Below are 27,488 nucleotides of genomic sequence, written 5' to 3'. Positions count from 1 at the left end.
TCTGTGACATCTAGAATTAAAATATAGACTAATTCATTGAGATTTAAATACAGATAATGGTAAATTATTCAGTGACTGATTGAAAGAGTTTACCTGATGCACAAGTCAGTAAACTAGAAAATAATTTGTTGCTATTGTTTCCTTAAGCAAGAATGACTTGTTAAAACAAAGACCAGGGACATTCATATGATGTAATATCTCACAGCATTATCCATATAAAAAGGTGTCTCCTGCCCCAAAATGTTCAACCCTAGGAAGCAGTGCTCATCTCGGTTTCCTAGCTAGGGGATCCAGCATTGTCCAAAGAAAGTCAGCATGGCTATACACCAAGGCATATAGAACACTGTTACCTTCCCACGGAAGTCGTACCTATTTATCTACTTAAATTTGCCTGCTTTTGAATGGCTGGGTTAGCAGGAGCTTGGGCAAAAATGGGAGCTCACCCATCATGTAGTATTTGGATCTTGAACTGCCAATCTTCTAGTCAAGCTGAGAGTCATAACTGCTAGGCCACTGTGTCCCATGTAGGGATGTTTTATGTTTAGAATCCAAGGCTGTCTTTTCAGAATAAAATAGTCATACAGTGCTTTGAGCTTTTCCAAAGATTTGGAAATTCATAAAGATTGATGATCTATGAATGCATCTATAATGAATTATTGTTACCATATGTTGCATGGAAGTCCAAATTGGATTAAGTTCATTGCTTAGGAAAAGGGGAGAATTTTTTTTTTATCTTGGGCTAATTTTTTACTTTATATAGCCTGAACATACTGTTAGTTACAAAGTGAAAAATATACAATTATTCATAGGATTATGTTTTCTTTTCCTGCACGTAAACATTGTCAACAGGTGTCACACCAGAATATGGAACAGTCATTTTCTACTATTCTAATCAAAATGGATATAGACAAATAAGTAACAATTATAACTGGGAAGGCAAAGTTACAATTGCTCAATGTTGTCATTAAAATTAGCTGAGCTTTACTTATGATATGTCCTTAACTATTCATAGTTTGTTAATCTACTTTTTTAATATACATATTATGAGGCTACATACCAATAAGGAATAAAACCAGGGGTGGGCTTCTACCAGTTCGCATCTATTCGCTAGAACCGGTTGTTAACATTCTAAGCAGTTCGGAGAATTGGTTGTTAGAAAAAATTACTGGCCTAATCCTGTAAGAAAGGCAGGAAGGAAACATTCTGGTGTTGCCTACAGAAACTGCCTCTCCATTAACCCTTATTACATTCTTGGCAGGACTAGACTTCCTGTCTCAGGAACTTCTCTGGAGTTTTTTTCCTCGCCTTTACTGGTACTTTGCTTGTGTGGAGTGACCATTCAAAGTTACAATGGCACTGAAAAAAGTGACTTATGACTGTTTTTCACACTTACGACTGTTGCAGCATATCCACAGTCATGAGAGGCCAGGTGAGGAGATGTGTGTCTCGATGTGAGTGATATTGATTTGGCCACACCCAGCCAAAGCATGACCACCAAGCCATGTCCACCCAGTCACATGACCACCAAGCCATGCCCACAGAATCGGTTGTTACAAAATTTGAATCCCACCCCTGAATAAAATGTTTGCTGCCCTAGTTGTTTGCCATCAAGTCAAACTAGAAAAGTATAGCTAAGTTCCAAAATATATTATATATACAGTACATAATAACATAAATGCTTTTTTTTATTTTAGGTGTGGTTTCTACACAATGTCTTTCAGGCATAATTTGTTAAAAAATACCATAGGTTCATAATACATTGGTATAGTTTAAAGTATACTTTCTACATATACTGTAGGCTTATCTTTCAACTTTGAAATAATCCGACCCAGGGGTGGGATTCAACTGGTGTTACTACCAGTTCGATGACTATGTTTATTATTTTTATAAATTGAGGCAGCAAATATTTATTTACCTATCAAATCTAGGTATCACCCATTTCTCTTTCACAAAACACTCCTTCCTCATCTTTTCTCCCTAACAACTCTATAAGGAAGATTGGGCTGAAAGAGAGTAGTTGAAAGGTCATCAGTTAGCTTTCATGCCTAAGCTGGGAGTAGAACTCACAGTCCCTGGTATCTTAATCAGTAGACCAAAATGATTCTGAACAGTTGCCTATCCATACTCTGAAAATTTCTAGTAAATGGAAATATTTCACTTCAGGAGGCAACTTATTCCACTACATTAAACTTTCACTTTGATTTGATATGCTAGTATACTGAAATGATAAAATATTATTTTTATGATATCTGATGGGAATATCAGATTTGTTAAAATTGTTAAGAGTAAAAGCTAACTCTGTGCTCCTTCTCTCTCTTTCTACTTATCTATCTCACATGCATGCACGTGTGCATGCGTGCCCACACACATAGACACACAGATTGTGTCAGTTCTATTTTCCTAGGTGTCAATGACTATTTACTGATTACTATTTACTGGGAGGAAGAACAGAATACTTTTATTGAAGAGTGCTTTGAATGCAGCAAATAACAGAATGACTCAAACTTTAGAAGTGATTTAGGTCTGTCAATGCAGCTACAATGTGGAGCCTTATCAGATGCTCATATATGAATATACTACCAACTTCCGTCTAACATCACGGTGGGATCGGTCGTGTGGAGACCCACTCTCCTGTCCTGAGTTCTCCCCATTGGTAGGCTCCATAAGTAGCCAAAGCCACCCTGTAGGGGTGGCGAAGCAAAGAGGGATGCCCTGAGAGGTAGGTAGATAGGTAGATAGATGATTCCTGCTTGACCTGGGGCTTTCTTTTCCCTCTCAGCCATGACGAGGAGAAGAGGTAGCCTAAAGATGTCTGCTATGAAGCTGGGACAGCTGAGAAACAGCTAAGACCAGTGCTGAAGCAAAATTAGAGAACAGTGTCTGGAACTGGGTGAGAGGATTCCTTTTTACTCAAAATCTAACCCCAAAAGGTAAAATCCAGAATAATTATTTGCTCAGAACTACTTGTTAAAGCAGTGAGTGAATGTTTTGAGAAAAATACTAAATTGGAAAGGAAAGATTAAGGGGAAAAAAAACAAAAAAACTTTAAAAATACAGAAAATTGGATTTTTAAATTTGGAAGGCGTTGTTTCGGGATAGCATTCTAAAATGCTGGAACTATTTATTTAAAAAGTTAACCCTGATTTTATAAATTGAATTACAATCAAATTGGATCAAGCTGGTTTTGTTATAACATTGAAATTTAAGCTGAGATTTTCACCTGCTGATGAAAGGAAATACATCATATATTTACAAACCTGGCAAGATCTTTGATATGGAATAAATAATACTTATCTGGAGGACTATGAAGATATTTACTGAATTATATGCATTTACCCTATGACTACCAGAGATCTAAATGTGAAAACAAGGAAGATGTCTAATTAAAGTGATCCCTGAATGTCATGATACATGATTGAATTTATCAAGGGGAGTTAAAGAGATTTTGAACAACTTCCTGGATTACTTAAAGGGAATTGAAGGATTAACTAGAGGACATAAGGAATTATGATCAGTGTATTTTTTGAAGAGCAATTTTAGGCTTGAATATATGGTTCCTAGACTACTGGATAAGAGCGGGACCTATTAAAACAAGATGAGATGCTCCAGCAGAGGAACAAGAAAGAAAGAAAGGAGCCATTTTTAATGAATCTCAGAACTTGATCCAGAAAGAAGGAAGAGAGAAAGAAAAGAAAAGAAGAGAAAAGAAGAAAATTAAAGGACTTAAGGACTTAAGATCTAAAAAAACATTTAAGAAAGGGAAAATAAGGTGCAAAACCAATATGATGATAGTAAACAAAAGGGAAAAGGAATACGACAGAGAAGGGAAGCTGGCAAGGCAGAGGCTAGAAGAAGGGGGTAGAAAGGTTTGTTGGGAGAAGAAAGAAAGGGAAAAGGTGGAGAAAAGCTACAATGTTTTGAAATTAAATGAAAAAAAGAATTTTTTTGGATAATGGATAAAGTATAATTTTTTTTTTAAAAAAAAGATTTTGCAAGGTACATAAGATGAGATGGTAGTATTGTAATGATTTAAGAGTTGATAAGAGATTAAAATGTTAAAATGTTTAAAAATGATTGGCTTTAAAACTTAATAATAGGGGAGGTTTAGAATATTGTTTTAATTAAAGAGTTTAATAAGACTATGGTATTGATGTTATTATAAAATTTTTATTATAGTATCTTTTTTAATATTTGGATTTATTGTCTAATTATGTACTTAATTATGTTGGATGTATTAGTTAGATAGAATGTACCAAGCAAAATCGGATTGGGTATTAGATATTATTTTAAAGATTAATTTGATTAACTTAGGGGGAGATAGAAAGGCATCATACTCTGATTAATGATTTCAGGAGAAACTTATTTTCTTTTTTTTATAAGGAATGAGACAAAGGGATGATAAAAATGGACAAAAGATATAAATATAATGATTCAAATTAAGATGATTAATTAAGATAGAAGTAAGAAGTGTGAAATATGTGGGGAAGTTAATATAGAAGGCTTAGAATGGTAAATAAAATAAGTAATGATATGTAAGATGAGCATGAATATAATTGAAGTCCATGAAGAGAGAGACACCTGGGTCCAAGTTACTTTCCAAAAAGATTTTTTTATGTTCTGTGTGTTGTGTGTATATGTCTTTTTGGGGGGAGAATTAGTTAAAAATTGTAGAAATATAGATTGAGAATAATGGTAACTAAGTCAGAAAGAAATAGATGAAATAATAACAAGGATATTGAATAAGAGTAAAGAGAAGTAAAGAGAAATTGAATAAGAGGTTTTGGTATGTTGTATGGAAATGGGTTAAAACAGAATTATAATTTATCTGACTTGTTAAATTGACAATGAAAAAAGGTTTAAACATGTAATGAATAATGACAATTTGTGTGTTTTAAAAATTAATAAAACTTGTTTTAAAAAAAAAAAGATGAGATGCTCCATCAGGGGGAAATGAGTGGAACTTTGGAAGGTATGGCATTGATGTATCAAAGTATAAGGGACATTATAATAAGAAACCACAAGGAGATCAAGAAAATAATACATGACATAGAGGAAAAGCTGGAAAATATAATACAAGGGACAATGAGTAAAAATCAGAATGCCCAGGAAATGGAGGAGCCAACAGAAAGAGTGGAGGAAAAAATAGAACAGATGAACCAAGCAAACAAAAGAAGAAGATAAGAAGGTGACAACAATAAAAATAACAATGACTGACGAAATAAAACAAGGGGGAAATACCTTAAGAGATTTAAAAAGAGACCTGGAGACACAGGAAGACATTTTTAAAAAGGGAGACAGAGGCATGGATAGATATTTAGAAAGACAGTAGAAGAGGGTAGAGAGTAGAAGAGGGTAGAGATGGGAGAAATACTTGGATTGAATAGTCAGGATGTGGATGCAAACAGAAACAAAGATCTAAGAGAGGAATATGGGAGGCAAGTCAAAAAATGAATAAGAATTAAAGTACTAATGTGAACAAGAGATGATGGTTAGAAAGGAATGTGTTTTAATATAAGGGTGGCATGATTAAAAGCTAGAATAGAAATAAGAAAATGGGGAAATATTAGTATATACACTTTTATATAATAAAATAAAAATAATAATAAGGCAGGAAAATTAGAGATTGAATTGTATTATTATTATGTATGTTTTAATAATATTGTGATTGGCATTGGAATAATATATTGAAACATTGAAACAAATAATGGAATAGTATAACAACATAAATATGTGTATTAATATCAGAATTACATTAGCTTGATGAATATAATGAATATGATTAATATTACTATTGTTTTTGTATTAAAATGAAAGCAAATAAGAATTAAAATATTAATGTGGATAAGAGATGAGGGGTAAAAAGGAAATGTTTTTTTAAATATAATGGTGACATGATTAAAAATTAGAATGGAGTTAGAAATAAGAGAGAGGGGAGATTATTAATATACACAATTTTATATAATGAGATAAAAACAATAAGTAGAGGGAATATTAGAAATTTAATAATGGCATTATCATGTATGTCTAAACAATATTGTGATTGGCATTAGAATAATATATTGAAACATTGAATAATTAAATAATGGAAGACTATAACTTAATACAAATATGTGTATTAACATTAGAATTACATAAGTCTGATGAATGTAACAAATATGATTAATGTTATTATTCTTATTTGCACCAAAATGTATGATACCCAGGTGCCATATTGTTCACGCATTGGTGTGTATATGTAAAATAAAATAAAAAACTTAACAAAAAAAGAGAATATATTACCTTGGAGTCACCTGCCCCCATTTAAAATAGAAATATATACAGCATTTCTTCTTGAAAAACAGAGATAAATATGCATGCCTGCTTTCTAATCATCCTCTGAAGTTCATATGGAAGCCTAAAGTATTATTGCTTCTTTGTCTCCCCTTCCCCCTTTAGTCATTGAAACCTTCCAGATGTGGCGTTCATTTTTCATCTACTATATATCAGCCTAATGAATGGCTAGGGGAAAAGAAAGGGTTGTTCAACTTTGGGATAATCTAGATCCATTCCATCAGCTGCTACTGGTGCCTGTAGAAATGGGAAACTGTCCACTTTTCCACTAGTCACTGAGAAATAGCCTTTCAAGAAAAAGAGAAGTTACTTTTCTTTCTGACTTTTTTTATTCCAACCCAGTTTTCAGGGATTCTTTTAAACCTTTTTTCTCCAAACTTTAATTTTTTTTATAATTATCTCTTTTTAACACATCTGCTTTTTCCCCATCATGTATCTTCTCTAAAACAAATTATTTATATCCCACTTTTAATAATGCTATGCCTATCTCTCTTTTAATAGCCATGCCATTTCCTTCCAGCAACAAAGGATAACCGATATTTATTTTTTCCTATTCCTTTTTTTCCTGTATCTATATTTTAGAATTGGTTCTGTTTAAAAAAGTTTGCTAGTCAGTTTTATGATTTGCAATTTATAAGTTTAATTCACTGAAATCATCTGTGTGCATACTGCCTGATGCATTTCTTGAGAATAAGTCCTGTTCATTTTAGGATAGGACACTAATTGCAATTTATAAATGATAATGTATCTATAATTTTGTCTATACTCAATAAGCCATACCCCACTAGATGGAAACTATATTAATTCACAATTTCTTCAGCAAAGTGTTGAAGAAATCTGGGCCTTAATTAAATCCGTAATATGTTTAATTGCCATATTGTATTTCTCATTTTTGTCTACATTTTTTGAAAGAGTTAGACCTTTCCACAATTAACTATTCATTCATGATTTTGCTAATCCATTCCAATCAGGATTCTGATCAAGTCATCAACTAAGGTGGCCTTTCCGGAATGTCAGTGTTATAAAAACTGTCTATAGTTCTTGACACTCTTAACCACCAGACAGATATAGCTATAATCCCCAAGTATGACAGGCAATTTTTAAAGCCTGACTTCAGTTGTCTCTCTCTAGCCAATCAGTTGTTATAGGCTCATTGTGCACGAAAATGTTCTGTTTCAGTGGCTGTCACTCAATATTCTATTTTTTTCCCTTGCACACCATTCCATTGGTTGCCTAATTTCATAACTAAGCTTTAAATACCATAGACAAAGGACAAAGAAATTGAGCTTTTTAATTATAAAGATTTACTTTGGCTCTGCAGCTCTGCACTTGGTGAAGCAGGGCCATTTGTGGCAACTCTGCCATAGCATAGTGGTGGTATCAGCAGCAGCATGTCATAGTTGCTGCCATACCAGACTCTGAGCCTGGCATGGCAGTGGCAGCGAGGGGTGTGAAAATGGAAAGCATCTGGACGCTACTGCCACCTCTCCGCCACCTGCCCCAACTTCTTCTGCTTGGAGCCCAATGTGGCAGTGCAAGGGGTGTGAAAATGGGAAGCCTCCAGCCCCTTAACACAATAGGCTCGGTGCTCTGCCCACCTGCTCATTCACCTGTCTACACAATTCTTTCTCAGGCCACCTGCAGTGAGTTGTTATGTGGAGTTGTCCTGTGGCAACTTGGCAGTCTTGAGTTGGCTGAGGCAAATTAGCAGTAGTGAGCTAGCCATGATGAGCTGGCCATGAGTGATCCCAGATACCAAGCAGATCAGTATGCAATCAACATTCAAGGCAAAAAATATCTACTGACATAAATTAATATATAAAACATAGTGATTCCAGAAAAGAATTTTATTTTGAGGTCTGTAGCTTTCATGGCACAATTTAACTGGTTCTGGTTTTAAGGCCACTCAGATGTATGTAATTATTGGCAACTGTGCTTTAGTATCTCCTCACTTCCTGATATTCAGTCCAAATGCTCTGGCCTTTTATGGGCAATTAATCCAGATCAGACTCCTGGATAGATGTTTCTGGGATAGTAGAAAACTGTTGTCTAGCAAGGGGATTCAGCAAAATTGGCTAAGTTTCATTTCTTCTTTGAAGAGCCAATCAAAGCCAATCAAAAAGCTGTGCTAAGATATTTTCCAACAACGACATTCCATAGGGACATCTGTGATGATATTTGCTTAATAAATTCAATTGGTTATGATTAATTGGATTCTAATTCAGCCAATCTCACGTCCTTAACATTTCATCTTTTACAGTTAACCAGATATTGTCTGAAGACCCTGTTGATGGGTTTATCCTTCTCCTTCAGTGATTTCTTTTACTCTCTTCTGTTGCTTATGCTTTCTACAGTGGTGGGATTCAATTTTTTTTTACTACCGGTTCTGTGGGCATGGCTTGGTGAGCGTGGCAGGGGAAGGATACTGTAAAATCTCCAGTCAGAGGTGGTATTTGCTGGTTCTCTGAACTACTCAAAAGTTCCTCTACCAGTTCTCCAGAACTGGTCAGAACCTGCTGAACACCACCTCTGGCTTTTGGTTCTTCCTCTATTTCTCTGCACCTTCTGTCCATAATTTTTTGTTTTCTCCTTTTTTTCTTTTTCAGTCTTTTCTGTCTCAGTATGCTTTCAGCTTAAATTTCTTTTTTACAAAAAATTTTATTGAATAAATTGTTGAAAACATTGGACATGGCGTGATCATCCTGACAATCCTGTTTGTCATATATATTATAGCATAAGGTACATGTTTTATATACATTTATACAACATTTTCTATTTCTACTCATCCCGTTCTGCAAACCCTTCTATCCTTTGGTTCTAGATCCTTCCTTTTTCTCCACCATTGATAAACTTCTGTCCTAATACAGATTAGAGGAATAAAAATTTCAAAATTTCAAAAATCTCTGAAATTTTTAGTCTTCTAATCTGTATTAGGACAGTTTTGTCCATAATTGTTCCAATAAAATGGATGGGCTATTATTAAAAAAATGTGGTTCCCATACGCTAATTCTACTAGGATGCTAAGTGTAGGTGTTTAAACATGCTTATGTATTCTGTTAAAACTGAATTGTGTATTCAGTTCAAAAGTAGAAACTATAATAAATAAAACAATGCAATGTATTTAATAAAACATCTAATCGTAAACAACAATTCTAGCAGTTGACAATTTATGGAGAATATCTGAGGTAGAATAAAAAGAAATGAAATAAGAATCAACAGTCTATGAGTGAATTAATACATGTGATTCAGAGTTAAAAGCAACATATTTGATTTAAAAAAGATGAAGCATGATTTCAGAAAGTGGCAAGGAAGCCTCAGGAAGTGATTCAATTTAGACAATGTTCATTGGAATAGAATGCAGAAAATGATAATAGAGATAATAATGCCACAAACCCCGCTCCTGTCCAAAAAAGCAGACTGTTTGAAGCTTCCTAACACAACAGAAAATGAGCTTAGCATTTCCATTCACACACAGAGACACACAGACACAGACACACAGACACACAGACACAGACACAGACACAGACACAGACACACACACACACGGACCAAAAGATAGGGGCTTGAGTGGGGAAATCAAGCTGGTGTCTACAACAAAGTTTTGACTCTTTAGCCCATGCATTGTACACGCAACATAAAAGTTTAGGTTACTGAGGCTTCAACTGTTCACTTTCTTGACTTTTGAATATTATACTGGTTAAGTCAAGTCCAATCTGTGAGGAGGGGTTTGACTGAAAATGGCTCAGTAGTTTTGTTCTGTGATAAACTAGTCAGGCAATGAGATGGAAAACTGAGCTTGCAATCCTCTGTGGCTCTTCTGAATGACTTCAGCTACTGATGTAATGAACAAACAGAAGAGAGAGAAGTAGACCTTTTCTTTCTGTTTTATAGGAGGTGTTCTGCCCTGAGGCAAAAGTATTGCTAATCCAGGTGGTCTTTTCAAGAAAAATGGAAGACTAAAGAAGTGGTGACAAGACGAACAAAAGAAAGCCAGAAAATCAAAAGTGAGAAATGTTAGGACAGATTTCTGGTTTAGGTTAATGGGTTTTTATCCTATCCAGGACAAAAAATAATACCAAAAGCTGATTGCTTGGAAAAGGATTTCCAAGCACCTTTTGATTAAAAGAAAAAAAAAAACCCTAAGAATCAGTCATTAAAAGCATACTGTATGCCTATTGCTTTCTTTAAATAAAGGTATAACCCAAATACAGCGCATGGCTCTGGCAACATTTGCTTATGAAGAGAATCGTTTGCCGCAATCTGCCATTGTTTTAGCCATAATAACATGGGGATGAGAAGAGTTGAAGGGCATGTTTGCAAAAAGTTCCTCCTTGGGTCTTTTAAATATTGTTTTTATTATCTATTATCCTTAGAATAGCAGAATACCGGGAGTTATGGAAGGGGCTGTTGAAGATCCCACATTTTTCTTAAAACTGCGGTCTTTTTTCTATCTGATATGTCTATTGGAGGGTTTTTTTTAAATTGTTTAAGGCTGTTGGTTTACTGCAGAAGAGAACTGTACTCTATTGGTACAATCTATACTGATATCTGTTTCTTTGCCTATACTATGAAGATTGGGATACATTATTGAATTTTCAGCTGGTCAGTTCTAATCAAAACAAGAGTTAGAAACTGAATTAAGGAAGCTCCAGTCCTCAAACATAATCATTCAGTGTAATGAAGTTATGGTCAATTTTGAATAGGAATATAACACTACTATTATAAGGGATGTATGCAACTGCCTAAACCTATTTTTTGCAACTGCTCCCAGAAACCCACTCAGAATTTCTGATAATCAGTGGCATAAGACATTCACAAAAAGCACCAATATATTCTCTAAGTTATTTTAAGGAAAATCTCCACCCAATTCCCCTCTACAGCACCAGGAGAAAATACTGGCCCTATCATATTTGTGATGAGTCCTCACACTTTGTATTATTATCCCCATCCATTGTAATATTCAGGCACTTTAAAAATATGATAACTGAAAACAATAGTGATTTGTTTCTGTGTTTGGACCATAAATGTCCCGATTATTCACGAAGCCTTCAAGCTTACCTAATTTAGTAGAAAATTGCCAGATTCGTATATACATTTATTATGAGCAAATTCATAATCCTATTCAAAACATACTGCTTCTTCCTTCCTTCCTTCCTCTGACCTATGACTGATGAAAATACTCTGTTCCAACAAAATGTAAAGTGCTTCATTTCATTTCTGGTTTCCTTCACTCCATTAGAGTGGCTGAAGTTCAGCACTTTGGATTAAAAGTACAAAATTAAAAAAATTATATTCTGATTTATATAAACATACCTGTCATATAATTTCTGTGTTAGAGGAAGGCTAGAGTAGAATATTGTCCTTGAAATGCTTATTTTTCATTAAAATTATATGCTTCTTTTATTCTCCCTCCCTCACTTCCTTCCTCCCTCCCTTCCTGTTAAAATGAAAAAAAAAAAGAATTTGCTATTATTTTTGGATAGAAATTCATTTTAGTAATATATTAATAAGTGTGAAAACTGTTGACTTTGACAGCCCTTGAATGCTTACATTCAGTAAAAGAGAAAGTAACTGGTCCAAGGTCATCCAGCTGGCTTTTTATCTAAGGCAAGAATAGAAGTCAGGATTAGAATTCATAGCTTCCATCCTGGTGCCTTTAGCTTGTATGCTAAACTGGTTGTCATTATAATATGATTATGATAAAATATGATATGATTTGGTATGTATTAAATGTCTCTGATTCCTCCCTGGCTTCCTACATTTTCCTTAAATCCTGAGGGAAGACATCATGAAGAACTTCTCCTAGATCTTTTTTTTTTTCTAGATCAAGGAGTGTAATTATCCAGACAAACTGCAGAGTGATGGCATTGTATCTATCTACTTAATGTATGTACTTAACATATTTAACAACAGCACCCTCTGTCGTCTCACAATAAGCTAATGTTGAAAGCATCATAAAAATGAATTTGATAAGCCCATTTTTTGCATAGATAAGTTTCTGAATATTGGAAGACAGATTTCTGCAGAATATTATTTTAGAATGTAAGGAACTGTTCAGCCTATGGCAAGATTGACTTAAGTTATTTGTGTGCTTTGGCCCAATCTTGAATGTGGCAATAAAGTGAAATGGGGAACAGTGAAATGTCTTGAAGGCTTTTGAGGAGTGAATCAGATCGATGCTTAATTAGTTGAAATTTTGAAGACACTGCATCATAGCCGCAAGAATGCTCTAGTGAAATGCTTCATCTAATTTGCAAAGCTATTGGGACAGTTACTACAAGGCAGACATTACAATGATTATACACTTGGGAAATAGTTTATAGAGTTTCTTAGGAGGGGTTTTGGCCTTTGGAAGTTCTGGTTTGTCTACAATGACCTGAAGTCAAGTTTTGTCAGAGAGTATCTCTGGGGAGTTAGAACACGGTTCCTTTGAAAATTCAAAGATTGACAAAATCAGAAGCCTTTTCGATCAGGCTTTTTTATTTCATTATTGGCATACAAATAGTATTAAAATATATTAGTTTTATTCTAATATTCCTTGAGATGAGGTCATTGACAGCTGTTTATAAATACCTAAATAATATTTGCATAATGCTATAAACAAATACCATAGGTTTTGTGGCACAACACAAGATATATGGCTTCTCTTTTCTAGTTCAGAACATATCAAGTTCAGAACATATCCATTTGATACCTGATACAGAAACATCTCCATTCCAAAGGCTGCAGCCTTTGAATGATAATCTCCAAATTAATCTACCTCCATATATTTAAGGAGAGGGCCATGCCTGTTCTTCAATGCTTCAGAAAAATTAGAACTACGTTTCCAAGAGAAATATAGATTACAAAAGAAGGCAAAAGTATGTGTCTCAGAATAATGTTGCAGCATCCAATCTGGGACAGTCACCAGGACCAAAGGTTTAATCATCTGAGCTTTCAGACTGGTGCCGGACTTCATTTTCACACTTCTCTCTAGCAGAGTGTCAGAAATTAAAACTGTTTCCAAGACGAGCATAGATTATTCATCTTGAGCAGCTCATACTAAAGAGATCACTGTCAGGTAGAACTGAAGAATTCTACATCAGTGATACAATACGTTCAAATTACTTTGAACTCTTCTATTCTATCCTCATTGCCCCTACTCAAAGAAACCTCCAGGAACAATTTAAGGATTATTAATGTTGAAACCAAAGAGTAAAAATCACTCCTCCACAACTTGCTGCAGGTTCTGAAGCAACAAAACAATTTCATCAATCCCACTCTGCACTCAGACACACACATACACAAAAACACAGAGGGAGAGGGAAGAGAGAGAGAGAGAGAGGGAGGGGGAGAGAGAGAGAGAGATGAAAGAAAAATCCAGCTGGGAACAAAATGGAGGCTGATTGGAAAGAAAGATTCTGTTTATTGGACAAAAGAACCAACACACACAAAGCATGCAGTTCTGGGACAGCTGACAAAATGGAGTTGAGAATGGGTGGGTTTTATACCTTTTTGATTCTATGGGGTCATGTAGGGGTCATGGCTGATTCTAAGGGGAAATGCAAATCTTAGGTGTTTGTCAGAGTTAATCTTGTCAACCTTTGGCTTGTTGCTTATCTGAAGTTTTCGTCTGACCCAGTCTTTCTGAATGGATTACCAAATCTGCATTTCTAAAAGCTGGCCTCCTCAGTTCCTGCTTGGGGCAGGGAGACTGGGGCTGGTCTTTGCCTCCCTTAATGTTTTTTCCCATTTCTCCTTTAATGGAAATATTCTATCCCAAGGGTGTCAAACTCAAGGCCTGCAGGCAGAACTGGCCAATGGGGTGCTTAGATCTGTCTCACAGGGCCACCCTGGAAACAGCAAAGGACATGCCCACTGTGCTTCTGCCAGTGAAAACAGAGCTCAGGAGGGGTGCATGCCTTTCCCTGAGCTCTGTTTTTACTGGCAGAGGGCTGCAGGAGGCTGTAATGCTCAAAAATGGGGCCCAGGGGGCCATGCATGGTGCCCCTTGGGCTCTGTTTTCATTGGCAGAGGGCTACTAAAACAAACTAAAAGCAAAACAAAACAAAAGGAGAAATGTTTCTCTGTTTGCATTTGAGCATGCAAAAAGGAACGGGAAAGACGGATGACAAAGAAAAAGAAGGAAAGATGAATAGAGAGCAAGGAAGGAAATATAAGGAAAGAAGAGAAGACAGAAGAAAGGAAAATGAAGAGGGAAGAAAAAAGAAGAAAAGGAAGGAAGGAAGATTATAATAAGGAGGGAGAGTCCGAGGGAAGTCCTGCCTTAACGCTTGGGCACCACAGGTGCCCCAGATACGAGTGACATCAAGCTGGAGATGCCCATTTTGCCCACACCGCTCCTGCCCCCTCCCCCCTGAGGTCAAACACAACCCTGACGCAGCCCTCAATGAAATCGAATTTGATACTTCTGTTTCATCCTACCTTTTTAATATTACCCAAATATTTCATTCTCTAGGAGGGTGCATGGGTGCTGACTTTGTATGAGAGAGAGAGAGAGAGAATATGCTAGTTAGCATGCTGTTCCTTTCCTGCTGAAAAGGCATACAATCTAACAAAAGATTAATCAATTGCAATCCTCCTTTGGTGGTGGTGGTGGGAGGCTACCAAGCCCACAAAATGGAAATATGTCATGCTAGCCTTTCCAATATAAGATTAGGAATGAAGAACAAGGAAAAAGAACCCATTGTCTCTTAAAGAATCATACAAAATTAGACTTTTGTTTATGTTACAGCTGAGCAGGAAATAAATTAACTTACACTGTCTTCCTGCTTTCAAATGAGCAGAAACACTTCCTGGGAAATTATTTTAAATTTATAACATGTCCAGTGTGGTGTCAAGTGCTAATTATTGTACTTCTGGGTCAATTTTGAGTCAGCAAACTACTGAAATGGAGTTTCCTGTCCATATAGTGTGAAGCTTTTATTTCCTTTGATTAAACTCTGTGTGAGACCAACATATCCCGCCATGGGACATAACCTCTGAGTGGCACTGTTTCTCTGCATTTAAAATATGTTCTCCCACATATCATAGAGGTTTCTTTGTTCAAGAGGGAGTCACTTCATTGCCAGAAAAAAAAAGAAAAAAAAATTAAGCTCCTCCAGCTCAGACTTCTTAAGTCTTTTTGAGCTTTTGCGAGCATTAAAGCAAGTCTCATACTGATAACAAAGGTTAAGGCAATCATCTCTTTTCCTTTTTAGATAAGGACTTGAAACCTGCAGTTGCAATCTTTTTTTTCTGTGCCACACAGAGAGGGGATTTCTGTTGCCTGCAATTTTTCTTAGTTTAAACTGCATTTATCAAATGGCAACATATGTATATTGTAGGGAAACAAATGTTTGTGGTTTTTTTGAAGAATGGTTAGGCTTTCTTTTATTTTGATATTGGTGCCTGAGAGCAGAAATACTAGCTTATCATTTTCTTTTCATTTCTCATAAGGGAAGTTAAATCATCTTGATTGGCCTTGAATTGTAGAATAAGAAGTTCTCTAATTGTATTCTTTCATCACCTGTAGAGGAAAAAAGAATGTTAGAAGCAACACTCTGCCTTTTGACAATTGTCATGAGCCTAAGAGCACCCCACATGGGACAATCCTGCATCAGTTTAGAAAATACTGAAGAAAACGTTTGCTATACAGATTCAGCAAATCTATTCGCCCTGGAAACCATTGGGAAAGTTGTGGGATGGCCAAGGTTTTTATTTTTGGTTTTCATAAACTAGTACCTGACAGGTGAGAGAAAATGTTGTTGTTGCTATTCCTGCTGCTTAGACAAATAAAATATTGATAATTTTGAATGCATTGGGAGCATGAAGGATATTTCTCATGTTGTGAAGTTTGTACTTTTGGGGGAATTTTTTAAAAATACTTTCTCTCTCCACTGAAAGATGACCAGAGGGAGCTGATTACAGTAAAACACAGTGAAATATAATTCTAACATTTCTACATGAACCAGCAAGATAAAATAGCAAAACAAGCTGCTTAATCCACATCTTAAAATAGGAGCTTAGAATATTTTGACATAGATGGCCCCTTTGACCCATTTTTCAAACTAGCAGTCCTCTCTATTCAAAATGAGGTACTACTACCACTCTATAAAGCCTTAATAAGACCACATCTAGAATACACCTAGAGTACTGCATCCAGTTTTGGTTACCACATTATAAAAAAGATGTTGAGACTCTAGAAAAAGTGCAGAGAAGAGCAACCAGGATGATTAGGGGACTGGAGACTAAGGCATATGAAAAATGGTTACAGGAACTGGGCTTGGCTAGTCTAGTGAAGAGAAGGACCAGGGGAGACATGATAGCAGTCTTCCAATATTTGAGCGGCTGCCACAGAGTGGAAGGGTCAAGCTATTTTCTAAAGTGCTTGTAGGCCAGACAAGGAATAATAGATGGAAACTGAACAAGGAGAGATTTAACCTGGAAATAAGGAGAAACTTTCTGACAGTGAGAACAATCAACCAATGGAACAGCTTGCCCTTGGAAGTTGTGGGAGCACCATCACTTGAGACCTTCAAGAAGAGATTGGACTGCCATTTGTCAGAAATGGTGTAGGGTCTCTGGCTTGGGTGTGGGGTTGGACTAGATGACCTATAAGGTCCCTTCCAACTCTTGATTATCTGTTATCTTTTAAAATGTGGACTTTGCTGTCTTCAAGAGTGGCCTTTGTCTTTTAAATGCAGATGTACTGCTGAATCTTGTCCCATTGGTTTTGTTCTCCTATGTTGTGCCATGTTTTATGGTTGTTTTATTTTCCCAATGTACAGATCTACATATGTTTCACTACATTGTACTGCATATACCATGTTGCTTAGTTTGTGTCTGGGTGTTTTATACTTGGGGTGGACAAGATTCTGCCTTACTGTATTCTTGGGTTTAAAATGTACACACATGTTGTATTGCTAAAGATCCTTCTGAGCTTTTCAGACATTTCTACAATATATGGAATGACAACATTGCTTCATTTATTGTTCTCTTCTTTATCTGGCAGATTTTGCTGTCTCTTGGCACCACTATATATTACTAAAAGGTTTTTTGGGTCCTTGTCTGCTACCACAATATCTGGTTGACTTGTCTGTACATCTGGATCTGGAAGTCCAACAGGATCTTACCCTTGTTATTTTTCATGATATTTTGTGAAATTTTTCATTTGGACTTGGGAGGGTCTAACCCAGTGGTGGGTTTCAAATTTTTTCCCTACTGGTTTGGAGAGCTCACTTCGCTTTAAATAATTATCTATTTAAAAAGTATGTTTGTAATTTGCTCAGCCATTTCAAGTTACCCACCTTACTAAGGATAGCTATATCATTTTGTGCTTCTGTATCCTTAATTCTTCAGGCAGCTCTTTTTAAAAATTGTTCTTCTGTTATGCAAGAGACAGGAAGGTCACAGATTCTTATAAAATTTGTCAGTTTAGTGGTCCAGGAGATTTTTGATTGTGATTTTATCTGTTCTAGTAGATGTAACTTGTGGAGTCTATCAGTTTCCGACTTTGGGCCGGTAGTTATATGCTCTAATTTTGGATAATGCATGAATTGTATATATTCCCAATTCAGCTCTAACTGCTACAAGAGGTGTTCTTAGATCTACAGCCAAAATACATCTCAAGTGCTGGGACTGTGTTTGTTCTAGTACTGTACAGGTAAAACTCGAAAAATTAGAATATTGTGCAAAAGTTCATTTATTTCAGTAATGCAACTTAAAAGGTGAACCGCACCCATGCCGCATTGAGGCAGTAATTGCTGCAAAAGGGGCCCCAAACCAAGTACTGAGTACATATGCATGCTTCTACTTTTCAGAGGTCCAATATTGTTCTATGTACAATCCTTGTTTTATTGATTGCATGTAATATTCTAATTTTCTGAGATTGTGGATTTGGGGTTTTTATGAGCTGTAAGCCATAATCATCACAATTATGACAAATCACGGCTTGAACTATCTTGTTTTGCATGTAATGAGTCTATCTCACATATTGGTTTCACCTTTTAAGTTGCATTACTGAAATAAATGAACTTTTGCATGATATTCTAATTTTTTGAGTTTTACCTGTAATTGAGTCTAGACCCCAAATTTCTGCTTCATACAAGAGCGTAGGGGTAACCTTAGCTTTATATACTTTAATTAATAGGGCTAGAAACTCTGGGTAACTATGATTCTTTAATTTAAGCATTAAATTCAAATGAGCTTTTGCTCTAAGTGTACTCCATTGACAATGGCAAGCCCAAGATCCAGTCCTGGAAAAATGTATTCGCTAGGGCTTATACCCAGCAGATATGTATCAAATGGTGACAGCTTTTTTTCTTTTTTAAAGAAACAATTGATTTAGGCAAAGAGGCAAAAAAGTCAATTTTTACAACAGAACATGAACAAATACTCGATCAATTCTAAGATGAATATATTTTTCCAAAATACATTTTAAATTTCATCTTTTCTCTTTGTCTCTCCACACACACTGTATTAAGGCTATTAAACGTCTACATAAAATGGGATATATGCATGTAGTTCTATTTTTCAGATTTGTAGTTGTCAATATGAGCCCCGAACTATGTGGAGCCATCAAAATTTGAGATGGGGGAGAGGCTCACAGACCACTCCTACCATATCACCAATTTTCCAGAAAAATCACCAAATTTTGGAACTGCTCTAATCAGTAATTTAAAACTTGAAACATAAAAAACCCTGGCAATAAATGCTTTAATGCCTGTTTCACTCCACATTTCACAAATAACAGATTACATGTTAGACCGTTTTACAGCATTAAAGTATGGACTGATAGAAATAGCTGTGCCTATTTTCTTTCTTTCTTTTATGTTTATTTATTTTAAATTTATAAGGCCAAATGAATTGTATGAATCCTAAAAGAACTTGCTGATAATATAGTCATGCCTCTATCTATTAACTTTGAGAAAATCTGGAAAATGCCAGGGAACTACTATCAATCAGCCTGACATTGGTACCTGGGAAGATTTTTACAGAATATAACTAAGTAATTGAACTGCAAGCAACTTAAAAACAATTTGAACTCAGATTAAATTTGAGAAGTGTTAAGTTTGGAGACTAAGGAGACCAGACATCTGACCAGTGACTTCAACTCTTTAATAATAACAGGAATCAGAATGGAACAGAGCAATGCTATGGGCAGCAGTAACCCTTTTATAGGGTTAGCTGCTGCCTTATTAACCAATGAAATGCGCAACAGGTTCCAACTACTGACCAATAAGGACAGTCCCAAAAGTGACCAATCAGGGACCGGTTCTGGCCCAATCCCAAGTTGTTATATGAGGACCAATCAGGTGTGCAGGTTTTCAACCCCTCATTTGCATTTAGGTTATTCACTTTTATTGATTCACAACACCCCTCCCCCTTGGGTTCTGTTTGAGGGGAGCTGTGAAAAAATCCTCAAGATAGGCAGGCTGTTTGGTCTGCCTGGAAGATTTCCGAGGCTCCACCGGGTTTTGTCCAACGTCCGGTTCTGGTGGAGCGTTTGGATGACCATTGTTAAGTTCTATTTCGCTGCACGGCGATTCCGTGCTGCATTCGCTGTGGATGTCTCTGCTGCTGCGTGTTTCTTCGGGGTTTTGCAGTTCGTTTTCCCCTGTATTAAAGTGCCCTGGCGACATCAACTCCCTCCCCGCTTCACGCCCGGTGCTTCGCTGGGCTGTAGGGCTCCGTTGACCCGCTATTAGTTGTATAAAAGTCAATTCCCTCGATACTCCCTCCCCCTTGAGTTGTTGAACTGGGAAAGTCATGGCCGCTGGGTGATAATCTCGATCGGAGTTGGTCTATGTGGCGTTTCCACACCCTCCCATCGTCTGTTAGCAAGCGGTAAGATCTAGGCCCGGTGAGGTGGGTAACGGTTGCGGGTATCCATAACGGGTCGCCGGAAAAGTTTTTGGCAAAGATTAAATCGCCTACCTTAAATTCCCGGCATTTGCTGCTGGAGCCGACAGGTTTTTCTGGTGCGAAAGCGGGGTGGAATCGGTCCAGGTGCGATCGTATTTTCCGCCCCATAAGAAGTTCAGCGGGTGTTTTGTTGGTCATGCTGTGAGGCGTGATGTGCTGCAATAAGAGGATTCGATTGATTTTCTCGTCGATGTTGCCAAATTCCATTTTGTGCAGGGTCTTTTTCACAAATTGTACCATGCGTTCTGCACGTCCATTCGCCACAGGGTGCGCGGGCGAGGTCAGCGCATGGCGGATGCCCCGATCAGCCAGATATTGTTCAAAGGGCAATGCAGTGAACTAAGGGCCGTTGTCCGAGACCAACACATCCGGAAACCCGTGCATGGCAAATAGTCTGTTTAATTTATTAATAACTGAGTCGGTTTTAGTTGTGTGCATTCGATGAATCTCGAGCCAGTTGGAATAGGCGTCGACAGTAATCAGGAAAGTGTGACCCTTGGTAGGCCCCGCAAAGTCAATATGAATACGGGACCACGGTCCCTTGGCGCTTCCCATTCGGTTGGGCTTGCTTTCGGTGGGGCATTGCTGACGTCCTGGCAGCGTTGGCACGTAGCGACCCAGGCCTCGATTCTTTTGTCGATTCCCGGCCACCAAGCGTAGCTGCGTGCGAGTGATTTCATCCGCACAATGCCCGCATGTCCCTCATGCAATACGGCCAGCACAGTCTGTTGCAATTTGGCAGGGATTAGGACTCGATCGCCCCACAAGATACAGCCTTTTTGGGAAAACAGCTCGGTTTGGCGGGCTTTGAAGGGCGCCCATTCAGGTGCAATTTGGTCCGTCGGCCACCCCGTTCAACGCAGCGTAGTATGTGTTGGAGAACTGGGTCGCGTTTCGTTTCAAAAGCAATGTCTCTAGCCGTCAAGGGTGGTGCGCGTAGAGTTTCAATCTGTAGTGTTGAGAGGGTTGGGGCTGGATCCACAACAGCGTCTGGGAGGGGTGTTCTGCTCAATGCATCGGCGTGGAGAATCGATTTCCCGGGCGGTGCTGCAAAGTGTAGTTGTAGGCCGCCAGGAATTCAGACCAACGGGTCATTCTGGGGGACAATATATACGGGGTTGGTTTATTACCCGCAATGATCCCCAGTAGCGGTTTATGATCAGTGATTATTGTAAATGCACGGCCATAAACATATTCGTGAAATCTTTTAACTGCAGCAACAATAGCTAAAGCTTCTTTGTCCAGATGACTATAATTGCGTTCAGCTTTAGCTAAGGTTCGCGAAAAAACGCGATGGGGGCTTCCGCTCCGTTTGGTAACACGTGGGCCAGAATTGCCCCAACCCCAAAAGGTGATGCATCACACGTGATAGTGAGCGGCAGAGTCTCGTTGTACTGCATAAGTACTGAATCAGAAGTTAGCAATTTCTTTACTTGTTGGAAAGCATGTTGTTCCCGTTGTCCCCAAACCCACGTTGCTTTTTTGTCTAATAGTCTATGCAATGGTTCAGCTACTGTTGCTTTGTGGGGTAAAAACACATTATAGAAATTGATAAGTCCAAGGAACGCCTGTAGGTCTGCCTTGTTCCTCGGAGTGGGCGCCTTTTTAATTGCTCGTAATTTGTCTTCGTGGGATGAATTCCTTGGCTGTCCAGGAGGTATCCCAAAAATTATACTTTTTCGGTACATAAGTGGCATTTATCTTTTTTTACTCTGAGGCCTGCATTTTGGAATCTTCGTAAAACCTCTCTGAGTCGCTTTTCTAGGGTGTCTTTGTTAGGTGCGGCGATGAGTACATCGTCGAAATATGGGACAACGCCTTTTATCCCTTGTAACAACCTTTCCATTAAACTCTGGAAGATTCCAGGGGCGACGCTTACTCAATTGGAGCCGGTTACATTTAAAGGCGCCCTATGTGTTACGATGCTTGCGCCCGGCTGTGGTTGGGTCTACAGGCAATTGTTGATATGCCTGGGCTAAATCTAGTTTGGCGAAAACTTTCCCGCCGCCCAGAGAATGGAGTAAGTGTTGCACTACCGGTACTGGATAAGCACTTTGCTGCAGTGCATGGTTTAATGTGGCCCGTAGTCTCCGCAAATTCTTAGGGACCCATCAGGCTTGATAGGCGTCACTATCGGGTTTCCCAACGGGCGTGGTCGGTGGGTTCCAGGATGCCCTGCGCTATCAGCTTATCGAGTTGTTCGTCGATTTTAGGCTTTAAGGCGAACGGCACCCGACGCGGCTTAAGGCGGATGGGTGCTATTTCAGGGTTCAAGTTAAACGAGATTGGGGTCCCCTTATACTTGCCTAGTCCGTTCGCGAAACGCCTTGGAATTCTTGCACGAGTGCTTCCTCCCAATCGACACTTTCGGCCTTGTAGACTCCGGCTACAGTGATTCCGAGCGGCCTGAACCATTGGAGGCCTAGAAGACTAGGCCTGTCTCGATCCACGACAGTCAGTGGTAGTGCGACGGTGCGGTCCTTGAATGAGACCTGAATCTGCGGGACCCGACGACGGGAATTGCCGTTCCTGATAGTCTTTGAGTATAACCCTCTGAGGGTTAAGGTCTTGGTGGCGGATCGTTGGAAGGAGCTGTTGGAGCGTTTTCCATGACACCATCGAGAGGGAAGATCCCGAGTCTACCTCCATCACGCAAGGTTTGTTTTCGATGGCGACCTTTACCCGGATTTTCCCGGCATCAAGGGATGTAGCGTGGCCTATGGTGATTGTTTGGTGGGTCTCTTCCCGTCTGGTTTCTTCACGCCTGGTGGAAGTGGTGGACGGCTTGTTTCTGTAGGAGTGGTTCAATTTTTCTCGGTGTGTGCCGAAGAATCCGGAAGACTGGAATTCGCCTGTCGGGTTTGGGGTTCTGTTTGCTTCTGCAAACCTTTGCGATGTGACCGCGTCTCCCGCAATGGCGGCAGAGTGCGTCGAGGAATTTGCAGCCGGATCGTGGGTGATTTGCTCCACAGCCGGCACACAGTCGAAACGAGTGTTGTGAGGACTGCTCTCTCTCCGTTCAAGTCGGTTGACCTCTTCCTCATCGCTGTCGGATGGGGACTCTAGGTCTTCGTGGTGAGTTGATACCGGTGTCTCTCTGTGCGAGGCGAGGTATCAGTGGCGAGTTTACGTAGCGGTGCATTGGTGCGGCGCATTCTGGGCTGCCGACTTCTTGGTTGCCTCTGCTGCCGAGGCTTCTTTAAGGGCATCGGTGAGACTGATGTCCCCCTTAGCCATAATTTTACTCTGGATTGTGCCGTCTTCTAGACCCAGAACCAAACGATCCCGGAGAGCTTCTTCTAAGTCTGCGAATCCGCAGAGGCCTCCAAGGTTTTGGAGGTCCGCGATATAATCAGCGAGGCTTTCGCCTTTCTGTTGGTCCCTCCGATAATATTCGTGTCTTCTGACGAGGGTTGGCACCGAAGGCGCGTAGTGAGCCCTTAGTAGCGGCTCGAGGACGTCCCAGTCCATTTCTTTTACCTCTGCTGGCTTGGCAAGTGATTTTGCCATCTTAAACACGGTTGGCCCGCAGTGAGTTAGAAAGATAGCTCTTTTTTTTTTGCTGGTTGTTGCATCTTTCAAATTGTTGGTCTCCAGAAACATCTGGAACCGATCCATGTAGGCTTCCCAGTCTTCGGTTTCTGGGTTGAATGGAGCGGGTGGTACGGCACCGCTGGCCATGTTGCCGTTGATGGTGCGTGATCAACCACGTGCTCTGTAGGTTGCTCTGTAGGTTTAGTCAGCTCTTCGGTCTCCGCATCCCACCCTCGTCGCCAGTGTTAAGTTTGGAGACTAAGGAGACTACATCTGACCAGTGACTTCAACTCTTTAATAATAACAGGAATCAGAATGGAACAGAGCAATGCTATGGGCAGCAGTAACCCTTTTATAGGGTTAGCTGCTGCCTTATTAACCAATGAAATGCGCAACAGGTTCCAACTACTGACCAATAAGGACAGTCCCAAAAGTGACCAATCAGGGACCGGTTCTGGCCCAATCCCAAGTTGTTATATGAGGACCAATCAGGTGTGCAGGTTTTCAACCCCTCATTTGCATTTAGGTTATTCACTTTTATTGATTCACAACAAGAAGGACAAGTATCGACACCTAACCTTATCTCATATTTTAGTAAAGTGATATACTAAGTGATATTTAGTAGAATGTAGCAATGCAGATGTAATAGATCTTTATTTCAGGAAAGCATTTGACAAAAGTATCATGTGATATACGGATATGAAGGGAAAGCTTATCCAATTTATAGATAACACACATTGGAATAGATAGTTGAATTCAGAATAACAGAATAATAGAGTTGGAAGGGACTTTGGAGGTCTTCTAGTTACCCAACTCCCTGCTCAGGTAGGAAACCCTATACCAGTGGTGGCTAACCTTTTTGGGCTCCTGTGTCAAAAATCGTGCGCGCACTTGCACGCTCGCACTCGTGTGTCAGGACCCAGAAGGCAATGAGCAATGTCCCCTATGCATATGCATGCAATCCCCATCCACCCATCCCGCCTCCCCCTTACCTGCACTGCGCCTCACAGCTGATTTTTGGCTGGTTTGAGGCCTTTTTCGGCCTCCCAGAGGCTTCAGGAAAGCTTCTGCAGACTTTTCAGGCCAAAAACTAGGCTCGTTTCATCACTTCCGGTATCTCAAGAAAAACAGGAAGTGGTGAAACGGGCCTAGTTGAAAAGCCTGCAGAAGCCTTCCTGAAGCCTCTGGGAGGCTAAAAAAGGCCTCAAACCAGTTGAAAATCAGCTGTGAGGCACAGGCATGCATAGTGAGGTAAGTTTGCCTGCAGTTCACGTGCCAGCACAAATGGGTCTATGTGGCACCTGTGGCACACGTGTTATGGGTTCGCCATCATGGCCCTATACCATTTCAGACAAACGGTCATCCAATTTTTCTTAAAAATCTCAGTGTTGGAGTATCCACAACTTCTAGAGCCAAGTCGTTCTAATGATTAATTGTTCTGTTCAGAAATTTCTCTTTAGTTCTAAGTTGCTTCTCTTCTTGATTAGTTTCCATATATTTTTGCATGTCTTGCCTTCAGCTACTTTGGAGAAGAGATTGACTCCCTCTTCTTTGTGGCAGCCCCTTAGATTTTGGAACACTGCTATCATGTCATCCCTAGTCTTTCTTTTCATTAAATTAGACATACCCAATGCCAGCAACCGTTCTTTGTATGTATTAGCCTCCAGTCTCCTAAGCAACTATGTTGCTCTTTTCTGTACTGTTTCTAGGATCTCAACATCTTTTTTATATTGTGGTGACTAAAACAAGATGCACTAGAAGTTAATAAGAAAACCCAAAACTATATTGATCAATTGGATAAATAGATCTTTAATTAGATAACAAGACTTTTAACAAGGACAAATTAAAAGTTATTATTGTGCAAAATGGTACCTCATTATCTTTAACTGGGTAGCCGATGTTGTCACTGCAGGGGATGTGCACCATTTTCCAATTCTTTCACTTCTGTGAGATGGCGGAATGGCAAGATGATGAAGCCAAAATGAATGCATAAGGTACTTGCACTATGTTATTTTTATTTCTTTAGGGAACAAGAAAGATTTTGTTTTCTTAAGGAGCAGAAATGTATTACTTATTTAGTGGTCACTATGCAAACAGCAACCTCTCTGTTCCCAAGTTCTGTTTTGTTCTTTGTTTTCAATAAGTGCTGCAGATCAGAGGTGGTATTCAACCGGTTCGCACCTATTTGGGCGAACCGGTAGCGGTTATTTGGTGTGGGTCGCCAAACTGGTAGCGACCCCTGGCTGGCCACACCCCTGACCCAGTCGCCTGGTCACTCACTTGCCCCAGTCACTCTCGTAGCTTTCCCTACCACGTGGCAGCCGTGGCGTAGCTCAGGAGGATGTCTCAGGACTGCTGTACATGCACATTATGCGCAGCGTGCATGTGCAGCAGCCCCGGCCATCCACCCACCTGCCTGCTCTCCTGGAGCACATTTTCTTCCTTCTCCCAGTAGACGTGCCTCTTTCAGCCCGGCCTAGCCAGCAGGTGGGTGAATGGATGTTCCGGGGGTGCTCTCTTCGCTTGTTGTGAAATGCCTGCACCTGCTGTGTGCTTTTTTTTGGTGCATCTGCAGTCCAGCAGCTGCACCAAAAAAAGCACGCCCTGTTCTATTTGCCGGGCTAGGCAAGTTCAAGCAGCCGGCGCATTGAACAGGGAGGTGCCGGACCATTGGAGAAGTGGAGCGAAGCCAGAGATCAGTAGCCACCTCTTTCGCAGCACAGAAATCCTCCCTGAATGGGCCAGCTAGTTGTCTCCTTCTCTGCCATACATAACAAATAGGCAGAGAAGGGGACGACCAGCCGACTGATTCAGGGAGGATTTCTGTGCTGAAAAGGTGACTGGAGACTGAAAACGAGTCACCTTCAGCAGCTGCCCCTTTGGTCAGCTGATCTCCTCCTTGGCCATACAGAACAAACAGGTGGAGAAAGACAAGATTAGCCAGCCAATTTCTTTCTTTCATCTCCCTGGACTGCTGCCACTCACGTCCTCCTTCTCCCTGGGGGGGAAAGGAACAACACGAGGTAGTGAGGGAAGGGGGGAAAGAGCGCGGGGGGACTTGCCTGGCCACTGGGTTGCTTCTTTCCACTTCTTTCATCTTCTGCTTTTGGCTGCACACAAGAAAAGCTATACCATTTCAGAGAAATGGCTGTCCAGTCTTTTCTTAAAAACTTCCAGTGATTGAGCAACCAGAACTTCTGGAGACAGGCAGCTCCACTGGTTAATTGTTCTCACTGTCAGGAAGTTTCTCCTTAGTTTTAGGTTGCTTCTCTCTGTTCAGTTTCCATCCATTGCTTCTTGTTTGCATTCTGCTTCTTTGGAAAATACATTGTCCCCCTTTCTTTGTGGCAGCCCCTTAAAAGCCTGTTGCCTATCACACTCTTGAGTAAAGCATACAAGCCATTTCTTCCTTTCAGTGGTCTATGAAAGTACATCTGTAGTATGCAGATAATAAAGTCAAAAAAGGTGAACAACATTTTTACAGAACTATAGATAAGTTGAGGCTGGGTGACAAGGAATGGCTGGGAGGGGAGGGGCCAGGTGAGGCACCCCTTGATGTGAGTGACATTGAGTTGGCCACGCCCACCCAGTCACATGACCACTAAACCACACCCACCAAATAAGCCACGCCCACAGAACCGGTAGTAAAAAAAATTGAATTCTACCACTGCTGCAGATTTATCATAGTACAAAGCTCAGAGCATTCTGAAACTTTGATA

The sequence above is a fragment of the Notechis scutatus genome, chromosome 5, assembly GCF_049901735.1.
Source record: "Notechis scutatus isolate UNSWTSFEM ecotype Mainland chromosome 5, rNotScu1.2, whole genome shotgun sequence".
Classification (NCBI taxonomy): domain Eukaryota; kingdom Metazoa; phylum Chordata; class Lepidosauria; order Squamata; family Elapidae; genus Notechis; species Notechis scutatus.
This window is presented reverse-complemented; position numbering follows the sequence as displayed.